Genomic DNA, 24,212 nt, shown 5'->3' with positions numbered 1-24,212 from the left:
AATGGATTATGGAATTCAGGAGAGAGTAAGAGATAAAGCAAGTTTCTGGAACAGGAAGCTATGATGTTTTTCACAAGTTTGGCACTGTTGCTTCTAGATACACAGGCATGGAAAAGGCTACAACGGACAGTGGTGGTAGTCCCAACTACTGATCTCAGGGGAGGTAGCTCAAACCCTTCCTGACAGGACAGCTTCACCCTGTCTGAAAGATCTCAAAGGAAACCATTTTCCACCATAATCAATGAATCAAATTATGTGTACAAATAGGAAACGTGTATGAGCACATTTATCCAGCATTCAATAAATAATCAATAAGCACTTACATATTCAGACACAAATCAATGAATTAGATAAGTTTTTGCGGCCATTCCAGTTGTGCAAAAAGTTACTGGAAAGGAGAGAATTATGTTTGTCTCATTTAGGTCGAAGATCCAATACAACAGAAGCCACAGTACAAAGTAAGGTATGAAACTACTGTACAAGATTTGAGGAGGGAATTTTAAAAGATACAGTGTTTTGAACACAAACTGAGGTTGGATGTTGGAGAGGCCAGGAAGATGGAGAGAAAATCTGGGGGGTCTGGTGGTTAATGGGCTGTATAGCCTATCCCTAAAGGAGGATGCTTGCTTCTCCCTACCTCAAGCCTCTGGAAACTGGGGAGTTTGATGTGTGTCCCAAGGACACTAAGTGCCACCCAAGGACTGGTGTCCAGCCAGTATCAGATGAATGTAAACGGCAGAGGCAGGCTGGCCAGCTGCTCTTATATTGGAACAAAGAGAGGCCCATGCACTGTAGGTTACCTGTGTTCACAGAGATGGTCAGGGAAATGGTTACACAAGTGTGTCCTTGAATGTGGGCCAGAGAGCCTGCCTGAAGTGACCCTAACAGAAGAATGGATCGCTGTATGCCCAGAGGCTGAAGAAGAAACCATGGTGAGCAGCCAGAGGAGATACAAGCTCCCACACAGGGAACACAGCTGAGACTCCCCCAGTGATGGGGCAGATGGTCCTAGGAGAGAAGCAGCTTCTAATAGCTCCCAAGCCCAGGGAGAGCCCATGTGGTTAAGCAAGGCTTTTCCTTCCCCGTTCTCCCCCTCCTCTACACAGCTCTGATCCTGGAGAGGTCACACATGGAGGTAGCAAAAAGGGATGAGATAGAAGGCCAGCTGGGGAAGAGTGGAAGAGACCATCTCACACTGTCCACAGCCAGCCAGCAGCAGGCTTGATCCAGGGAAGGAGAGAAGCTGAAACTTGGATGGAGTTCAAGCACTGCACATTCCTATTACTGAATTCAGGTTGTTTTCATTACCTGAATGTGATTAGAGAAGTCCTTGATTTTCTTTAAGGTAAGCAGGACTTGCCCTAAATTTCCATCAGAGAGAGGAAGATGCAAAGCCATAAGGATGTTCAACATTGCTAATTATTAGAAAAATGCAAATCAAAACTACAATGAGATATCACCTCACACCAATCAGAATGGCCATCATCAAAAAATCCGCAAATGGTAAGTGCTGGAGAGGATGTGGAGAGAAGGAACCCTCCTACACTGTTGGTAGAAATGTAAATTGGTACAGCCACTATGGAGAACTGTATGGAGGTTCCTTAAAAACTAAAAATAGAGCTACCATATGATCCTGCAATCCCACTCCTAGGCATATATCCAGAGAAAAACATGGTCTGAAAGGATACATGCACCCTAGTGTTCATTGCAGCACCGTTTACAATAGCTGAGACATGGAAGCAACCTAAATGTCCATTGACAGAAGAATGGATAAAGAAGATGTGGTACATATATACAGTGGAATGTTAGTCATTAAAAAGAATGAAATAATGCCCTTTGCAGCAATGTGGACGGACCTAGATACTGTCATACTGAAGGAAGGAAGTCAGACAGAGAAAGAGAAATATTGTATGATACTGCTTTTAAGCAGAATCTAAAAAGAAATGGTACAAATGAACTTACTTACAAAACAGAAACAGATTCACAGACTTAGAGAACAAACTTATGGTTACCGGGGGGAAGCATGAAGGGAAGGGATAGTTAGAGAGTTTGGTATTGACATGTATACACTGCTATATTTTAAATGGATAACTGACAAGGACCTACTGTATAGCACAGGGAACTCTGCTCAATATTATGTAACAACCTAAATGGGAAAAGAATTTGAAAAAAAATACATACATGTATACATATAACTGAATCACTTTGCTGTATGTGTGAAACTATCACAACATTGTTAACCAACTATACTCCAATATAAGATAAAAAGTAAAAAAAAAAAAGAAAAATGCAAAGCCATAGAATTTAACGGGATAGTGGAGATAAATAATAAAGCTACATTTGATTAAACCCACAGATTTTACTTGCTCCGTTTATGGTAATATCAGTGATCAACCGTCACCATCTTTTTTTTCATTTTCTATGATTGTCCCTGTCCAAAAGAAAACAAAATGAGCTTAAATATCATTCATCTATATGATTTGCATAATTTCCAATCATTAGCTGGGGTCCACTTGATTTCAGTATTGCCAGAATACAGCCATTGTGGGACGCAGAGGGGGCATGTTTTCACCTAAGTCAGCAAATTATTTTGTAACACAGTAGCACTTAAAAAAAGAAACCCCATGAAATGCTATTTCAGTTTAAGGACTTGAATTCAAATTCTGGATTTTCTGTATTAATGCCTAATAATAATAGCTACCATTTAGTCTGTGTTTTCTAAGTCACTTAGGTAAATAATTTGGTTCTCAGAAAAACCCTATGAAGTAGTAATTATTATGTTATCTTTATTATGCATATATCTGTACATTCACCTGGGTCCACACATTCCTCTCAATGGGTAAGATGGTAATGGTATATCACACAAAAAAGATTATTTCTCAATGACCTTCCTTATTCATTATGCAGTCTGTTTATTTTTCTTTTCTACTGAGGAAGCATTCAAATTTTCATAGAAACAATTACTTTTTTTGCACTGAACAGTCATTAGTTTATATATTTAACTAAATCTTGTATTATTAAAGGAACAAGTACTGATACAATAGGCTTAGCTTCAGGTTTAGTAGCAAACACATCTGACTTGTAAACACACCCTTCTGTTTAGGAAGACGTGATTCTACCAGGCAAGTGTTTAAATTCTGCAGGGGTCCATCAGAAGGCTGAACAGAGGGAACGGTGAACGTCAGTTCATACAGCAAGTCAGTTCAGAGGAGGTCATTGAAGTATCTAACATTTTTCTCTTGAAAATGTTATTACCTATTTTCTTTTGGTGTTTGGCCCACCTGCAGGAGTTCAGCTTCCTAAAACACTTCAACCCTCCAAGAATTTCAGAGTATCTCTTTGGGGATTGTTTACGTGTTTTACTGAATATGTCTCATCAGTTAACACACATATATAACAGAACGCAAATCATGTGTACAGCTTGATGGGTTATTAGAAAATGAATACAACATTAATGTAACCAGGTAAAAGGAAGAGAATATCACTGGACACCCTGTACCCCACATCACTAACCCTCCCTATCCCCCCACAGGTAGACATTATCCCCGTGAGCTTGTCTAATATATTATTGAATCTATATAATGAGCTCTTAATGTCAGTTATTAAAATTTCAGTTTCACAATTTCCTTTTCATTTTTTAAATATAGTCTCTGGTCCTCTACTGAAATTCTCCATCATATCGTACAATTTCTTGAACTTATTAATCACAGATATTTTCAATTCTGTGTCTGAGGACACCAAAGTTTAGATCTTCTATGGGTCATTTTGTGTTTTCTGTTTTTTCTCTTGGCATTTAGTCATTTCATCTTATTTCCTATGTGCCTGATAATTTTTTTAAATTTAATGTCAGATATTGGGTATGAAAAAAATCTAAGTAAAATGTAAGATTCTCCATGGTGCTTTTTCTTCTGGCAAACAGAGTAAAGATAGATCACCTTAATCTAACACAAATTGAACAGTTTCAAAGCTGAGTGTCAGTCATTGTGGCTTCTCCATCTCCAGTTTCTCCTGCTCCCAGTGTATAGCATATTTAAAATCCCATCTGAAATCTAGGGTCCATACTCCTCAGTAGACTCAGAACCTATTTTTTTAAACTCCCATCTCCTAAGACCAGTAGAAGCTCCCAATCTGACAGCTTCTCAGTGCTGCTCGTGAATTGGCAAATGCTGTAAGCTGTAAAGCTGAGTGAATGCTGGGCTCACAATATTGTGCTTTTCTTCTCTCTGAGATATCGGCCCCCTAAGCCACCTTGGTAGGTCTCTGATGCTTTCAAGGAGATAGCTTGTAATTCATCCAGTGTTTCTAGATGTAATATTTCATCCAGTTTTTTCTTGGAAAAAAACTGACAGAAGAATAAAAATAAGCCTGTTGTTTGTGATCTCTCAAAATTTTTCTCAAAATCCAAGTTTTCTAGTGTTTAAAAATAGTTTTTGTGCAGTAAATTGTACTATTTGAACTCTGACTCATCATGCTGTGGTTCTGTCCTCATTGGAGTTGGTTAAAAAAAATAGCAAAAATTCTATTATTGATAGCAGAAACCCTTATTTGGGAATTTCTATTTGTTTCTCATGGTGTAGTTCATTTCTAAATTGCTTGTTTCGGTGCAAGAGCTGCAAAATGATTAGGTTTAAGTGTTAAAGGAATAGCAGGTTTAGGGACCTATTCAGTCTCCCGATGGGCAGGTAGAGCCTAGTCACTCCTTGTGCTTCCACTATTCTCAAATAGAAGCCTTACTAATATACTCTGGTGTGAGCCTTCAGGCACTTTGCTAGCTATGCCAGAATTTTAAACCAAGCATTAGGAATGGCCTTGCATTGATCAACTCCAAAGCAAAAAATGCTACCTCATTCAAAACTAATGAAGTGCCCAGAAAGTGCCTTAGTGATACTTTTCCTATGCTTTGCTTTTTCTTTTTTCTGTGCTTTTTATCTCTGTCTACCAACTTTCTTTTAATTATTTGTTCCCACCAAAGTGACAGAATTGGGTTATTCCAAATTCTATGCAGCCGATAAAACAACCCTTGTGCAAGTCAGAGAAGGAAAAGCCTTTGAATCCCAGGTGCTTTCAAGAGAACAAAATTAACATTCAGGACTGTACTTAGCTAGATAGTGTGTCTCTTTCAGTGAGCAGAAAAATTAGGGCATTTATTTATAGCTCTCTGAAAAGACCAGTGTCCATTTTTGACAAAAATGTTTCTCTTTCCAACTTGACATATTTTTCTTTTAGACCAGTACTCTTTCCTAAATTAATATTGATTGCCAGTTAAGGCACATGTGTAAACTCAAATGCCAAATGATATGACAAAATTATTTAGTATAGCAATATAGTAGAAAGATAATCTATTTTATTTAATTCGGCCTACTTTTACTGAGTCCTTCTAATATTCAAGTCACTTATCTAGATTATTTTGAAGGATGCAAACATACAGAAAACAGTTCATCTCTAAGAGCTTACAATGTTTATAACATGAGATTTAATTGAAATAATATGTAAAAACAAAACGTTACAGTACAGAGTGGAAACAGATTATTTTTGTTTGGTAAAAGAAATCAAGGATATAGGAAGTAGAATTTGAGCTGGATCTTAAAGGTGGGTAGGATTTCACCAAACACATTTTCAGAGTCACTTCTTTCTATTTAATGTTTTTTCTATTCTTTTTCAAATTATTTTCCCATTTACATCATTACAGAATGTTGAGCAGAGTTCCCTGTGCTATACAGTAGGTACTTGTTGGTTGGTTATCTATATTCAGAGTCACTTTTCCATGAAGCAGTCCCTAATGCTTCTCTGATGTGCAACTGACCTGCCCCCCCCCACCCGCCCCCCCCACACACACTTCTTTTATCTTCATTTATGCCCTATTCTTCGCTAAATGTATTATCTACCCCTAGGACCTATAGTTTGTCTTGTCTAACTGTATTGTAAGCTTCTTAAGGGGTCTCCAGAGCCTGGCATAGGCTAGGACTACTCCAGTCCAGAGTAAACATTTATAAACATTTGTTTAATTAATTCATTAACTAATTAATTAGTTAATGGAGAGGTTAAAAAAAGAGGAGAGTAAAGGTTCTAGTTTTATAGTTTTTATTACGGGTTGGGATCCCCAGAAAGTAGGTTCTAATTGCACATGAAATTCACCTGGGACGCTTTTGTAAAAAACAGTTTATTATGAAAACATTCAAACATTTACAAAGCAGACCAAATAGTAGAATGAACCCTCTTGTACTCAACACCCAACGTCAACAATTATGAAGGCATTACTAACTTTGTTTCATCTAAACCTGCACACAATCCAACCTTCTCCTCCATATTATGTAAGTATTTTGAAGCATATTGAGAAGCTTTTTTTAAAAAAAAAATTCTGATGCCTAAAGATTCTAATTTAAATGGTTTGGAGTGGGGGTTAGGCTCTTCAAAGAATTTTAATGTGTACCCAGGATTTGGAATCTCTCATCTAGAACAGCATGACGTTAGAGCGCTAGAGTTAAGAAATTTCAGGGTGAACTCGAGAATTAGCGAATTTCCCTATCTGGTCAGAGTCTATTTTATGTTTAATATGAGAAATGGCAGAAAAAAAAAGGCCAGGCAAAAAAGGGAAGGCAGAAGAGAAGCCCCGCCAGTTGTACAGAGTTTGAATTTTACTCTGAAGTTCATCATGCTCATCACCACCACCACCACCACCCTCACCATCATCTTGACTGAGCTGTGGTCTTTATTATTAATTTCACAGATGGAAAGCTGGATACTGAGCAACAATTAAATACCTTAGCTAAGCATGCATATTACAGTAACATTGAAAGTTGAACAATTAAACCAAGATTCCCCACTTCCAGGAAATCTCTTTGATTTTTCATGATTTTCACAATTATTTCTAGTAAAGAAGTTATTTTACTAAAGTAAGCAAAAGGGTGTACATTAAGTGTATACAAGTGCATACATGCCATTAGCTAAAAAACAGAGGCTCAAGAAAGACACAGCAACCAAAAGGAAAATAGCGACTACTATACAGACAATCCCACATTCTGGGGAAAAAAAAAGCCATTTCTTTTCGGTTCTTATTTTAACTCTTTTACTTGCCATGTTTTATTTAGTGGTAACATTTTGTTTGCTTTCCCATTCAGAGTTCTTGGACAAATTTTTTTTGTATTCTTTATACCTTTTTTATTTATTTCATATTTTAATATGGACTATCACATATTGATAATATTTGTTTGAAAAATGTAATGACAACAAATTGGTGAATTAAAGTCAGTTATAGATTGATGACCTCAAAATTTCAATCTTTAAAAAAAGACAGTCATAATTGATTTCAAACTCATAGTGGGGATAGAATGAAAAAAATTGCATAACATTTAATATTGTGAAATCAAGATACTTTTGAGATACCATTAATTGCAAAATAGCCAAAAAGGAGAATGTTTCCTTCCCATTTATTTCTATATGTAACCTTAGTTCAAAAACTGCTACAAAAATGCTGCAAAAGTACCTTCCTCAAAAGCAGTTTTGCTTTTTTTTTTAGCTTTCCTTTTAGAATGTGAATCAACAAATATTTATTGTGCATATATTATGTGGAAATTTTAATTACGTTTTCTGCTTTCTTCTCAATATTTTTGAAATTCATTAAAATTTCTTATGAGTTTTGCATAACCGATTGAGTGTTTCAGCAGTATCATGGCTTTGGCATCTTGTCAGATTCAAGGATAAAAGAATGCAATTTTCATATTGTTATTTCATTCATACACTCAAACAGCAAGAAGAAAAAAAAACAGAGCCACATGCTGAACAAAACAAAAAGATAGATGGTTTATACCCTACAGCTGAATCTTAGACTAGATAAAGCTTTTCTTTCTTTAATCTAAATCAGTAGGGGTTCTCAGAAATTTAAAATGTCCTTTAAAATGCCATATTTTCTCAACCTAAACCTCATTGCATAAGCCATGCTCCAGGCGTTCTGAAACCTTTAGGTGAAAATAGTGTGATGACAGATATTCCATTAGTGTCTGAAGCATTTTGGTGCAAATGCTTCGGTTTGGGAATGCTCCCAATAGTACTATTATCTGCTTCACATGAAGGTGGTTTTAGATCTAAGAAAGCAATTTAGGTGGGGAAGGTGGAGGGTACAAAGTGGCAGATGTACTAGTTTTATCTCCCTTTTCAAAGCTTAAAGCAGATGAAAATATCAGTTAAAAGTCAATTCCTTTAGAGTCTACTGTTAACTGGGGAAAATAATGGTTTGAAATAAGAATTGGTGATGCTCAAGTCACCATCAAATATAGAGTGGAATATAAAGGAGCATAAAAAGTAGAGTATAAAGTAAAATATAAAGGAGTCTCTTTTGGATCACATCTTATAATCTTAGTGAAGTACTTCTTTAAATTAAAAGAAAAGAGATTGCATGGGTGCAGGGGTGGCTTCACTGGGAAGTTAATGAAGCTTACTCTACAGCATCCCTCATTTTATGATCCCTTTCGGAGGTCCTGGGGGAAGCCTTAGCAGTGCTTTTAATTAGTCATATGCTTTGTAACATTAAGCTACTTTAATTGCAATTGCTTCATATTAAACTGTCTTCTTTCCATTCTGATATCCCCTTTGTCTTGAAATGCTCCAATAGTACTATTATGATATCATACAAGTTCAGGGATTAGGACTTGATATCTTCGGCTGGCCATTATACAACCTATTACACCTTCCATGATGCTTTTTCCTTACCTGGATAAAATGTTTTGAAAATCATCATTCATTGGTTGATGCGTCAGTAAGACTTGAAATGGCTGGAAAGGGAAATGAATCTAAGATATGTGAGGCATGGACGTATCAGCTATTGAGGGGCACTGTGTACCTGTAAGGTGGAGGAGTGTCCTGTCCCTGTTAGGTGACTGACTCCTTCAGGGGCTCAGCCTTGTCTCTGTCTTCTGTCCTCCATTTAGTGGCCCTGGAAACATTTTGCCTAATATGAAGTTTCCAGGTCTTCCCAGGAAGTAACTGTCTCTAATTCCTATGACACACATTCTTATAACACCCGTTAAAAGAATGAGGATTCCAGGTCATGCATTGTTCTTTTTAGTTATAATTGTAGGATTTCATTATCAGCATCAAATATAAAACAATGTACATATTTGTTATTTATTTGTATGTTTGTGACACAGTATTTGTTTCTAAGGCACTTGTTCAGTGTTCACTGAATTGGCAGATGGCTCATATAATATTACAGTTATGTTTAAGTCTATCCTTGAAAAATGTTAGGAATTGCCTGTGTTTATACAAAGTTATTACAGTTTAAAGTCATATAAGCACCTCACAAGTATCCTGTAAGTGTCTGTGTACAGTCGCTATTGATTATTTACTTTGTGGAGTTTATGGAAAAAATGTTTAAAACTCAGCCAATTTCCCTTGGCACAGGATTTTATTAAATCATCTCCACCAAGAGATAAGGATGTTAAGGATAATTCTGATATTAGCCTAAGAGAGCATAATTTAGATGTAAATAATTTAAATGCAAATATACTATAAAACAGTCTTTCGGGGCTTTACAGTTCAACAGAACTTATTTGAAAGCAATAAACAAATATTTGTGCAACATTTCCCAAAGTGTGTTTCTTGAAAGATTAATTTTATGGTTGGCAATAAGTAGAATGTGCAAACAGAGTTCTGTGATCAAGTACAGATGGAAAACACTAAATTAAACAACTTTCTTAGTGAGGGCTTCATCTGAGACTTGAACATAAAAATATGCATTTTTGAGCCTCCAAGAAGGTACCGGAAGAGAACTCGGTATTTCCCGAAATTATGTAAAAATGAACCCCTCACTGAACCAGTGTTCCATAGAACACACTGGGAAATGATGGCAGAGGGAAAGGCATTTTTACCAGTCAGCTAATCAAGATTCCCCCATTGAAGCTGGGAGCAGCTCATTTCCTGAGCTTACTGCCCTGTGTTCTGCTAGCAAGGAAGAAGTGAGGAAAGACTTCTGAGATCATCCTCCAAGATACAGGCAGCAACTCCCAACTCACGAAATATGAACTGGGGCTTTTATCCAAGCGTATTCAGCTGATAAATGAAGGGTGCATTCCACACACATCTGTCTGACTTTGAAATTCTTAACTTATCCTACATTCTACTGCTTTTTGAAATGGTAAAAATGGTACTGTTATTATTTACTGTCCTGAAAGATTTCTGGTAGTTTTTAGGGAGAGTCTAAAGTGAGTTATTCAACCTGGGGATAAAAAAAAAAAAAAAAAAAATGGAGCTTTTGTCATTCTGATAAACTTAGATTGCATTATAGTTTTTCTCAGATATTTAAAGACATCTTTTCCCCTTTTATTAACAATTAGAAATAGATTGCCTAAATCAATCTCATTTTTTTTCCTTCCCTTTCTCTAAGTTACATTAGTGTTGGCCCTAAATTTCAGTCACTCGAAATGACCAAACCAAATGCTACTGCACAAATGGCAGAGGGTGGGGGGAAGAGGATATTTGAAAGAAGAAAACTTATTTACAGCAAGAATAGTAAGGAGAATAAAGGTACAGTGTTAGACATCCAATCATAATTTCTAAGGAGCTGAGAAAATCCAATTGTAATAATTAATATTAACTAACATTGTGGGTGTTTATTTCATAGGCTACAAACTGAAGGACTTAAGAAAGGTAATTCTAGTTCTCTGTAATTGGACTTAACTCTCTTCTTGGCTTTCATTTCTACTAGATGGTGGAGCACTTAACCTGGTCACTTCTGCATCAGTTAGTTTCAGTAATTTCACAGCAATGTGGTGGTTTCTCTATCCCTTCTTTTATAACAACTGGACAGAACTTTGTCAAAATCAACTTTTAAAAAAACTCCACTCTGGCCAAAATCTGACACATCTCGGGTTGCATTTAGCCTCCCGGGGAGCAGTTTGCCACCCTGGTCATCATTTCTGAGGTTTTGAAACTGAGTCTCACAGCTTCCCCCACAGTCACACACACAGACACACAAAAACCATAAATCCAACAGAGAGTGTCTGACTCCAGATTCCAAGCTCTTTTCTGCTACATTTTGCAACTCTTAGCTCTCTTCTGTCCCCCCACCTCCCATTAAAGTGAATGGGGGATGAATTGGGAGACTGGGATTGACATATATACACTAATATGTATAAAACAGATAACTATTAGGAACCTGATGTATAGCACAGGGAACTCTTAAAAAAAAAAAAAAAGAATCTGTCTATGACTCATTCTTTCCCGAGATTCCCACGCGTTGTCATAGACATAACTGATGGTGTTCTTTGTTTCAAATAAAATATTTGAATCCACAAGAAGCAAGCTTGTTTTGAGCCCCTCCATGTACCAAGTTCTCTAGGAATTAGTATGTGACATGGTTCCTGCCTTTAAATAAAACAGTACATGTAAAAATTTTGGCAAATTGTAAAGCAACTAAAATTACTTATCTTCACTGAGCCGTAGCTATATTTTTCAAAGAATAAATAGTCTGTTCCAGTGTGTGTCAGAATAAAATTACATGCAGGCAGTTTCTTCCAGCCCTGCCTCTCATGCCTCAGTCAAGGAAAGGCAGTCTCACCCTGTCTCACCATCTCATCCCTGACTCCCTGCTGACTCCTTTTACCATGGGTTACTTCCATTCTGTTGCCTTAATTCTGCTAGATGAACACCCTTTCCTCCCCTTTTTGGTGGGAGAGGTGGGGTAGGAAGTAGTGTAACCTTTTCTCTCACTTCACTTCCCTGCCTTAAGTGAACGCTCATCACCACCATCTATCATCTCGTTCTAGGTCATTTATCTTGTCCACCCCCTTTAGTAACATTTTTAGATCTTTGCCACTTTCTTTACGTCCCTAGTTCAATTCTGACCCAACTTACTCTCAGCAGATGATAATTGAGGCCACTAGGCATGATTTGTTTCAATTTCCTGCCCACTTTACCTACAAGCTTGTCTACATCTTTGGTTCTTCCATCACCTTTACATCTAATCACTCACAAGTCCTGCCAATTTTTCAAATCTTCCCTTCCTCCTCATCCCCACTGACACCCTCTTAGTTCAGACTCTCATCATCTTTCCTAAATGGCCTTTCTGCCTTCTATGTTTTCTTTTTCAAGTCAGTTCTCGATACAGCAGCCTATTAATGCGTCTAAAAGAAATATAACATCATCACTCTTAAAATAAAAGTTCCTTTCTCTCCCACCTCTCCAGCCACATTTTTCATTTTTGCCTTTGGAACATGAAAATGACCATAGTTATACACCCTGAGATACACAGGGCATTCCATGTGATTTTTCTTGTGTTTCCACCTCCTCAGGACATTGTTGCCTGACTTGTAACCTGATTAAATTTTAATCCTCGTTTACGTTTAAGCACAGAATCACTTCTGGGAAGAATTTTCTGAACCTTCAAACTGCCTGGGGTATGCCCTTCTATTTCTATAGTTCCCTATACAGACCTCTATTACTGCTTCACCATGTGGTATTACAATTACCGGTTTACCTTCCTGATTCCCTCACTAGACAGAGAGCTCCGAAGGATAGAAACTGCATCCGTTTCATCTTAGCTTTGCATTAACTGGCACATTGCTGGAAAATGAGTAGAAAAGTAACTGGAAAGCTCAGAATCTCTTATTCTGTAGCAGGCTGATGAGTAAGCCCTCCTGGGGGGCGGGGGGGTGCATTTTGGTATCCTTCAAATAACACTATACAACCTATTTTTTTTTTTTTTTTTTTGGCACACGGGCTTAGTTGCTCTGTGGCATGTGGGATCTTCCTGGAGCTGGGATCGAACCCATGACCTCTGCATTGGCAGGCGGATTCTTAACCACTGCGCCACCTAGGAAGCCCCACAACCTAATTTTTGACCCTTCCTACTAAGAACAGACAGTGCACAATTCAATTACATTTTAAATTATCTCAATGGTACAGTGTGAAAATGAACACACCGTGATAAACTTCTGTTTGGTGATGAACATCTTTTTTCCTCAATGAGCATGAAAAACAGAACACTTCTCTCCTTTCTGAATTATAATATGCTGCTTCTTTTGGAAATGTTGTTCTCTTTTAGTAGAGAAGCTTCACTACTAGAACCATCAGTTTCGCAAGGTCACCCACAACCCAAGGACAGATTCAAAGCATAATTCACAGGAGGGCAGGCTGTCTCATGCCTGCAGGTTTGAGGGAATGGAGATTATACAGATACCAGAGTTTGTTAAAACATACACACACACACACACACACACACAGTTTTAATATTCAGAAGAAGTAAAATAAAATCAGGTAAAATAAAATCAGGTAAAATACTTATGTATCATGTATTCTGAATAAGTATCCTGAAATATTCTGTACCATAACATTCTTGCGGAAGAAAAATAGCGCTAAGAAGATGAATTGCCTTGTCCTAATATATACCATATTTTTGATGATCTTCATAGAAATGAACGTTCCTGGCCTACACAAAAAGTCTGAAAGGGTGGCCCAGAACTGTTCTTTTGACCAGCATGTTACACTGATTTTTTTAACTTTTTTTTAATTAATTAATTTATGTATTTATTGGCTGTGTTGGGTCTTCATTGCTGCACACGGGCTTCCTCTAGTTTCAGGGTCGGGGGGCAATGCTCTTCGTTGTGGTGCTCGGGCTCCTCACCACTGTGGCTTCTCTTGTTGCAGAGCAAGGGCTCTAGGCCCGAGGGCTTCAGTAGTTGTGGCACATAGGCTCAACAGTTTTGTCTCACGGGCTCTAGAGCACAGGCTCAATAGTGTGGCACATGGGCTTAGTTGCTCTGTGGCAAGTGGGATCTTCCCAGACCAGGGCTCAAACCCACGTCCCCTGCACTGGCATGTGGATTCTTATCCACTGAGCCACCTAGGAAGTCCCTGATTTGTTTAACTTTTAACAGTTGTGAAATATAACATAAAATGCATCATAAAAATGCATAATACATGGATATATAGTTTAGTAAATAATTATAAATTAAATACCTCTGAAACCATCTCCCGGGTCAAGCAATAGGACATTAGCATCTATTATGAGCTGAATTGCACCCTTCCAAAATTCTTATGTTGAAGCCCTAATCCCTAGTACTTCATAATATGAGTGTATTTGGAGGTAGGGCTTTTAAAGAGAGAATTAAGGTTAAAGAAGGTCATTAGGGTGATGCCCTAATCCAATATGACTGGTGTCCTCATAAGAAGAGAAAGTTTGGAGGCACGGAGAGTGCAAACACGTGCAGGCACAGAGGAAAGACCATGTGAGGACACACTGAGAAGACAGCCATCTGCAGTTAGGCAGGGATGCCTCAGAAGAAATCAAACTTGCCAACAATCTTGATCTTGGACTTCCAGCCTCCAAAACTGTGTGAAAATTAATTTCTGCTTTTTAAGCCACCTAGTCTGTGGTATTCTGTTTTGGCAGCCCAAGCAAGCGAATACAGCACCGCCAGAAGGACCCTTGTGTCCCTCCCTGATGACAACACCCTCCCTCTCCTGCTTCAGACATAGTCCCTAACTTGACTTAGTCATTAGTTAACATGTCGTCACTTTTCATTGCAGCTGTGCTTGCATCCAAGAAAGTACACCTGTGCGTGCATCCACAAAAAAAAAAAAATACAGTTTAGTTTTGCTAGTTTTTCAGTATTTTTTATTAATTTGAATTTGAATTTGAATGCCCTTAGACAAAGAATCCACCCTCTAACTCACAGCATCCACTGCTTTCTCTTGTCTTCCCCTGACTTGTTCTTGGGCATGTTTGTTTGCCACTCCTTGGCCTCATGCCCAGCCACCTGGAATGTACTTCTTTTAATGGCCAATTATCAACTCAAGAATGACGGAGCCAAGGATTCTAACAATCATACTCCTTCATTCCCACCTGTTACAAATGCTAAATGTCAACTTTGGGGTTTTGAATTACAGTTGAAATTGTTTTGAGAATTTCATAATATCTATTGAAATAAATAGTGTCACCCAGAACTGTCACAACCTAAGATAGATAAAAAAGTTTAGCCAGGGTGAGCTTTATTTAAAGACACAGCAACACCCAAACCCTTTTCTTACCTGTATCACTCAGGATCCTATCAGAAAAAAGATGGAGAGTCAAGTGAAACAAAATTAGGAAGACATTATTTGCAAAGGAGCTCATTACAAAGGTAAGAGAACCACAAGGAATAGTGCAGGAACCTAGAAGCACAGGGAGAGTAATAGCAGAAGCCAAAAAGGGAGAGAACTGTCTAGAAGAGAAGTCCTTGAGAATGACATTTTCTTAAGACTCCCAACAAGACTGCGGTGACTGCTCAGGAAGGGAGCCAGAGAAGTAAATCTCTGTCCTCCCTCTTCTCACTCTGATCACCTTCCTGGCTCCCCACTGACTTCACCAACCCAGAAGCCAGCAGGTTTAGGAACCTGTAGATGTATCGTATAAAGGTCCCAGGGCAGAGAACAGGAAGGTAAATCTAGAGGAGGAAATGGAAGATTTCTGGCACTTGCCTTTGGAATGACAGCGCAAGAGAATGCGGGTGTTGCTTTCTCCAGGCAATTCCATGTTTGAAACGTGGCAATTCTCCAGGGAGTCCAGTGCCTTAAGAAACAGGCAGCTTTACCAGAATTCTTCCTGGAAGTTCACAAAACCATGAAGACCAGATAATAATAATCAGGGAAACAAAAGGCAGGTCTCTTCAGTTTTTAGATACAGCATGCTTCTTGGATAGCTTGCTACTGATTAGACTGTACGACATTTCAGTTTGCTAATTTTAACACTCCAACACCCCACTGCCAAATGCCAAGAACAATTAGGAGTAGGATAGAGAGAGACCATCTGGAAGGATTCATATGCTTTTCAGGAAAGTGGGCATGACCTGTACTCACATTTGGAACCAAAGTTAGCTAATCTTAAAGCATATATCTCTTCTTGAAAAAAAAAATTATATATACATATATATATCAAGTGGGAATTTTTCCCCCACATTCTTTTCTCAAGAGAATGACATAACTATCTCATTATGTGTAATACAAAGGTCACCTTTATTTCTAGGTGATTTTTATTACAACGGAATATATATTAAATATATAATTAAATTACATATGACATAATAATATAATTTATAATATATTATATAGTACTGTAATCCTATTTGTAAATTTGGAATTGGATACAAGGAAGGTCTATCTTGAAATCCAGCGACAATAGTTTATTTGCTGAAATACCAGAGTAATTACTCAAAGGATAATCTACAGGCATAAATACCAAGGCAAGTAATGAAATAATCTCTTATCTCTCCTCGAGACAGTTAACATTTGTAATTCCATAGAAGAAAAAGAAAAAATGATGCAACAAAGAATGAGATATACCACACAGAGTTCGGTAAGTTAAACAATAAACTGAATTCTTAGAAGAGTAGGAATTTCATCTCAAGTTTACCTTCATCCATAAATTAGAACCCTTGTAAATTGTCAATGGGCTGTAAAATGGCACAGCCACTGTGGAAACAGCATGGCTGGTCCTCAAAAAGTTAAACATAGAGTTACTATATGACCCTGCAATTCTATTCCTAGAAATATAGCCAAAAGACAGGCTGCAAAAACAGGGATTCCAATAGATACTTGTAAACCAATGCTCAAAGCAGCATATTTCACAGTAGCTAACAGGTGGATACAACCCAAGTGTCTATCAATGGACAAATGGATAGACAAAATGAACTATATCTGTACAATGAAATATCATTCAGCAATAAAAAGGAATGAAGCCATGATATGTGCTACAACTTGGATGAACCTTGAAAACATAATGCAAAGTGAATTAAGGCAAACATGAAAGGACAAATATTGTCCTCTTATGAAATATCTAGAATAAGCAAATTCATGGAGACAGCAAGTAAATTAGAGGTTACCAAGGAATGGGGGAAAACAGAAATGGGGAATTATTAATTAATGGGTACTGAGTTTCTTTTTTGGGATGCTGAAAGGGTTTCAGAAATACATAGTTGTGATGGTCACACAACATTATGAATGCACTAACGCCACTAAATTGTACACTTAAAGTGACTAAAATGGAAACATTATGGTCTATATATCAGCACAATTTTTAAAAAATTTCCTCTATCCCCTTCTTCCCCATAGCACTGCAGTTTAACTGAAGACATCAAATGAGCCTCAGAAATACTGCACAATGCCAAAAGATGAACTTGAATAAAGCCACATAATGAATGAGACTGACAATAAAACTTCTGAAATGTTCATTGCTGGTTTGAGTTCAAATCACTAGAATGACCTTCCTTAGGCTTTGGTTATCAAACAGGTTATGTTAATAAATCATTAGAACACTGAAGAGAGTTGAAAAAAAGATTATTCTTCAGTATTCCTGAAGGCTTCCAGTCTTTTCTTGCTAAGACCCTAAAAAAGTATGCTTCTTAAAGGCCTAAACAGAACCATAGTTTCTGGATCACTGGTGCCCAAATGGGAGCTGAGGACAGAAGCAGAGTTGGCTTGTCAGAGGTGATGGAGATTTCCATCACCACCTGATTGGAGGAAGCACCACATCCTTCTTCCTTTGGCCAGGCTCTAAATTGGTTTCCTTCTCCCACGCTGCAGTATAATTGTCAAGAATCATAGCTTTCATTTGTTAATAAGAAGAATTTTTGTCAAAAGGTTTTAAATAGTAACTACTGACATTTCTAATTTAAAAAGTAGCACATTTTTATTATAATGATTTTAGGGGAAAAAAAAACCAGAAAAGCTCAAGAAAGGAAAAATAAATTACCCATAATTTTACCATCCAGATATAATTATGGTTAGTATTGTGATGTGTTTGCTTAATGTGAGATTTATATGATTAATTTTAGTCAAAAATTATAGTGCCCAACATTTCTACATTATGAAAGAAATAGTTTTGCATTAAAAAAATTTGGAAAAGTACAATATACGTGCAGCAATTCTGTCACGTGAAAATGGTTGCCATTACCATTTAAATGTGTTCTAGCCCAATCAGCCAAAGGCTGCTAGCAAAGAAAGATATAGTCTGAAAAATCATGTTTACTGATGTTTTTTTACAATAAGGGAGACCACAAACCAAAGGAACCATGGGATGTCTCACCAAAGAAAGGAATGGGGCTATTATAGGATTTAAGAGAAGCAATGCTTTGATAGGCTTAGAGCAAAGCAGAGCTGTGGATAAAAGAGTCAACGTGAAGTCTGGACTGCAAAGTGGACCCAGAGTCCTTTTTCCTTGGAAACCACATAGTGAAGATTGGTGTGAAATGATGTGTCCAGAAATCCCTTATCTGAAACTCTGCACATGGGTTGGACGTCAAGGCAGCTTCTCTGGGTCAAAGGACTGAAATCCTCCCAGCAAGAAGAATGGTGCACTTCATTCTTATTCTTATGATTTCAAAAAGCAAACTTTCCGACTATCTAGATATTAGAAAACAAGATATTTCAGTGAGTAAGAGAGTAGTGTCCCTGGAAGAAGGGAGCATTAAGACATTTATAGCTGCAGCATGGCCTTGGGAGAAATGTTTTCTGTTAACTTAGCAGCTGGCTTGATCTTGATCTGTACCTGTTATCCTGTCCTATTGACTGGCAGGTTAGAGTGTATACCTTCTCAGTGAGAGCTCATTTTTATTTTTTCAGGTGTTTTTTCTGTTTTTTTTTTTTTAATGCCTCAATTCTTGTTTCTTCCTGTCTAAATTGTTGCAATTTTTTTTTAATTTGGCCACACTTCAACAGCTTGCAGGATCTTAGTTCCCCAACCAGGGATTCCAGGGATTGAACACAGAGTCCTAACCCCTGGACTGCCAGAGAATTCCCACAATTTTGTATATCCAGTTGTGGGTCTATTTTTTGTACTTAATACAATTTTATCATGCTTTTTATTTAATTACCTAGTCTTTAATACATATTTTAATAGCTAAATAGCAGACCAGCTTATAAGTGGACCAAAGATCACCTAACAAATCTAGACTGATGGTTACCAATTTTTAATTATCATAAGATCCTAATTTTATTATAATAAATTGTATTATGATAGGCATCTGCATGAATATAACTTGTTGCAAACTAATTACTGGGCCTAATTTTAATTTGCATTTTTTGTAGTATTAGTAAGGTTAAAGTTTTTCTGTCTTGTTTACTAATTCTAGTTCATTCTTATGTTTTCCCAGAAACTTTTCCTCAATTACATATTAGGAAGCTTAGGATGTTTCTCATCACACCATCTTAGTTCTTTACATTGTAAAATATTATGTATTCAAATACTGATCTACTGTGGGTGATGATGGATGTTAACTAGACTTATCATGGTGATCATTTCACAATATATACAAATACTGAATCATCACACATACACCTGAAACTAACATCATATCTATATCCCAATTTTTTAAAAGATAAAATATTGATTCTTTGTCATGTTAGCAGCAATATTTTGTTTCTTGGATGTTGTTTACAACAAGTCTTGGTGAGGTTATTCTTTTACTCTTTTGAAATTCTTAATTACCTCAGAACCTAAAGCTGGCAACCAGAAATCTAGATCATCAGCTTTCACTAATCTTCTATTGATGGAAACTGGTTTGTCAGGATCGGTTGTGGTGTTTGACATCAATAACCTGTTACAAATTATAAAATGCCAGCTTTAGGTAATGATTTCTTTTAAAAATAAATGCTAATAAATTCAAAGTTATTCTTTAATATTGTTCCACACCTTCCCATGTTCTTTCTTAAGAGCAATGAGCAGAGCGACAGCTTAAAGTCACATAGTGACTATCACATAGTGACAGGATGTAGCCAGTAAAATCCAAGCCACCAATACCAATGGGTGCTGCAACTGTGAAATACCATAGTGTTTTTCCATATGAGATTCATGTTTTGTACGTATCTCAGACAAAGAAGGGAAAAAAAAGCTGAGTTAAATCATAATGTATCCTGAGACTGGATCAATGAGTAACTTGAGAAAAGAAGGCTTAACATAAAGGACTTACTAAAATTTAAAATATCCATTCTGTGGACTTGAGGACACAATGGGGGAAGGGGAAGCTGGGACGAAGTGAGAGAGTAGCATTGACACATATACACTACCAAATGTAAAATGGATAGCTAGTGGGAAGCTTCTGCATAACACAGGGAGATCAATTCAAGGATTGGTGATGACCTAGAGGGGTGGCATAGGGAGGGTGGGAGGGAGGCTCAAAAGGGAGGGGATATGGGGATATATGTATACATATAGCTGATTCACTTTGGTGTACAGTAGAAACTAGCACAACAATGTAAAGCAATTATACTTCAGTAAAGATCTGAAAAAATAAAATAAAATATCCATTCTGATCGCTTTCTGTCTCCTATCTGCTTTATTTTAAGTCTGGAATAATTTCTTTCCCATGTTGCTGTTGGGGCCATCATTAATTTGAATAGTTACCTCAGTAATTTCTGTGAAGTCAAGAAGTCTATGTCACTGTAGTTGTCACAGTGATTTTAATTTGTCCTTTCCCTAAATTCCTCTGATCCCTCCATTCCTATCACTGCTAACCGAACATACAAAGTTCAAGAACTTGAAATGTCTCGAACATCTTATCTCCCTTTTTTCATGTCCTTGATTCATTTAATAATTGATGGAGTTAAAAACGGCCTTGGCTGAAAATTCACTTTGGAAAACCACACGGCCTAATAAAGGTAATGACTGACCTTTATTAGGAAAGGGCTGTTTTCCCTTGTACTGAGTCTTATTTCTCTTATTTCATGCCCAACATCAGAGCCACACTGTTCAAACACTGCAGATACTGTATTTGCAGAATGGATGACAACTCTGCAAATCATGAATAACTGAAACTGTGATAAAGACATACATATGAGGTGTGTTTAGCTGGGGCGGGAAAGGTGGGCAGCGGGGCTTCTCAGTATCCAGGGACGTGTGAGATGTCACAGCCACCCTTAGGCCCTTCCTCCCAATTTCAACCTTTTCATGCAGATGGGATCAGCGTAATGTGAATGTCCAGAGTGATCCTGAAAGAGAAAATGGTGAGAGGGTGGGGGGAAGACATCACAAAGCAACAAATTAGGCAGTTTGAGGGACCTCCCGGTGGTCCAGTGCTTAAGACTTCACCTTCACACAGGGGGTGCGGGTTCGATCCCTAGTCAGGGAGCTAAGATCCCACATGCTTTGCAGACAAAAAAACTAAAAAATAAAACAGAAGCAATATTGTAACAAATCCAATAAAGACTTTAAAAGTTGCCCACATTTAAAAAAAAAAGAAAAAGCAGTTTAAGTCTGTAAAAGATGCATGGGGGAATATTTGTTTTGTCTTCTTTGTTGACATCGTGGGCTACCACCTCGTGGCCCACCACCTCTGCCTAAGCCTTTCTTCCTGTATCTGCTTCCTGACAATCTGACAGTCAGAAGTCCTAGCAACTAAAGTTAAATTGCTTTTACAGATTAATTATGTAAATGGTGGGTTCATTTGCATTGTTTTTCTTTAATTTCATAAATCTCTTTGAAGTCATGGTAATAATGACTACTAAGTATTAGTCAAGAAAAATGATAATATTTTTTAAACAAAATTAAAAATAGTCATGTACAGAATTAAGAACTGTTAGCATTTGCTCATATTTGCTTTTCTTTCTTATCAGAGGAATAAAATATCACAATATAGTTGAAATCTCCTTTACACCAACTTCCAATCTCATTTTCTTTCTTTTCCTCAGAGGGAACTATTACCATTTTCATTTCATCTGTATGTATATTAGCAGTCTATTTTGCAGATATATATATCTTTGTGTGAAAGAGTATTTCTAATTTCCATAAATAGTAATAGATGGATATACCTGGACAAAAACATTAGATTTTTTTAAGTTATCCATTTCAAAATGCACTATTTTATGGATATAATATATATAATTTTATGTCTTCCTTTTAACTACTATGTGGCATTCAGTTGTATGAACATTTAATTTATGTATTCCTCTTTGACATATAGGTTGTGTCAAATTTTTGTTATTATGAGAGGTACTCAAATAAATATCCTTGTACGTGTTTCCTTGTGCTTGTCTGCAAAAGACATTTCACAGAGTACACATGAAGTGATTAGGTTGTAGATAAATATAATCTCAAATTTCCTCAATAAAAACAAATCTATCTCCACAGGAATTATATCAATGAAACTCTAACAGTGACTGTAAATTCCTCTCTCCCCTCATTTTGACCAATATCCACTATTGTCTTACTTCAAAATCCTTGTCAACCTCAGGCATAACTTGTTACTTGAATGTGCGTTTCCCTACTTATTAGTGCAGTTGGTTATTGTCTCACATGTTTACTCACCATTCAGGTTTGGTTTTGCTCCGCTTTCTGAAGACTGTCTATTCACTTCCAATAATCTTCCTGGGAAGAGCAGGTTTACTGTTTGCACTTAGGAAACGGAGGCTCAGAAAAGCCAGGTGATGTGCTCAACCTCATAGAACGAGTGGGAACGCCAAGCAGGATCTCAACCTCAGCAGCCCACTTCAAACCATGCCTCTTTCCCAGCACGTCTCCAGACACCGATCAACCCATTTTAACGCTTTTCATCTCCTCGTCTGGGACAATTATCTAAGACACTCATGAAGAAAGTAAATTGTCTGTTTTGAGGTTCTGGCAAATCCTGCCCCAAACAGTGACCCAAGGGTGCCTGGAATCCCTCCAGGATTTGAAAGCTTTTCTATTTCTGGGCAAATTTTCACAACAACCCTTTGAAGCTTGCACTATTACCATCATCCTTTCACACGTGAGCGGTCACATACTTGCTTAATGTGACAGGACCAGGAAAGGAAACCAAGAAAAGCATTTAAAGTTCTTCTGAGTTAGAGGAAGATTGATCACATTCACTCAGGAAAAACTTTGTGGAGAAGATGAAAGCAAGGGTCAAAGACGGCTTCTTTCTTCCTTCAACTTTCCCCAGATTCAGCCTTTGTAGAGTCACAGCACAATATAAAAGGGGAAAGATCTTTCAGAACGCCTTTTAAAATATTTTGTCTCTCTTTTGTGAAGAAGCTGAGGTCATTATGTAATCTACAGGAGTCGAGTAATTACAAGAAAACACTGGTGGCAACCCTAGCCAGTACTGATGTGTGCAGGTCACAGAAGAATGCATACACGTTTCAAAGCATGATGAGGCTTCACCTTACGGTCTTTTTAACTGAACTTTTTATAACAAAGACTCTCCGTGAACAAAGAGCTTAGCCACATTTCAAATCTAAATAAAGCAGAGATAATAGTTTAAAGAGCCTTTGAGAGTGTGTGTGTGTGTGTGTGTGTGTGTGTGTGTGTATAGACCTAGACTAACTTCTGCATACAGTTGTGTATCCTGGTATCTTACTCTTTTGGTTTCTCACCAATAAGAATCCATTTTATTCATTCTGAGGTATACCTTCCAATCCTGACACTTTTTTTTTCAGAGACCGATTTCTCCCCACCCTCCCCCATCTCATAGCCCCAGAGAAAGGAACAGGTGAAGTATGACCACTGGAAGGTGGAGCATGTGATGCAGGAGGACGTTAAGCAGGACAAAGGGGAGAAAGCCCGTCCCTTCCGATTCCGGTGGCTTGTGACAAGTAGAAAGGGGAACAAAAGCAAGTCCATGGTGAGACACAATGCTGTGCCTCCTCTCTGGCCAGAGTCCTGGAAGGAGGAGTCAGGAGAGCAGATGTGAAGAGCAGGGCCGTTGCCCTCTTTCCATTTGGAAGTGTAGGAGAGGCCATCTCACAGGTGGTCCCCACCACCTACTGAGATAGGCAGACAGTAGACCTGACTTTGACTCTCCCAAGACATCCTCAGTTTCTGTATGGCAGGGATGGGATCCCAGAATCTCCTGAATGCCCTAAAGGGTATTCTGAAATGAGTCAGCCTTTAGCTAGATACTTGATGGAAGAAATCACCATCTTTAGGACAAAGAGATCCTGGAGCTAGAATAGGAGATACAGCAAAATTTCAAGGGGCCACCACAAGAGCAAGAGCTGAAGAAGAGATGGTTCAATAGGCAGGGCTTACCAGGTTATCTAAACAGTGCAAAAACAGACCTTGAGCTATGCTAGCTGCTGGTCTCAGCAATGGATGCCAGAAGGACACTGAACTGATGTAAGCCCTCTAGACACTATTCTAGAGAAGAGCAGTGAGGGGGGAAGCTAATCTAAAATATAAAATGCTAAGACATTCATGGCATATATCTGCAGCGACTTTTCAATAAAGTCATTGGATTACACTACATTTACTGCATATGTCTAAAACACAG

The sequence above is a fragment of the Hippopotamus amphibius genome, chromosome 6 (genome assembly GCF_030028045.1).
Source record: "Hippopotamus amphibius kiboko isolate mHipAmp2 chromosome 6, mHipAmp2.hap2, whole genome shotgun sequence".
NCBI lineage: Eukaryota > Metazoa > Chordata > Mammalia > Artiodactyla > Hippopotamidae > Hippopotamus > Hippopotamus amphibius.
This window is presented reverse-complemented; position numbering follows the sequence as displayed.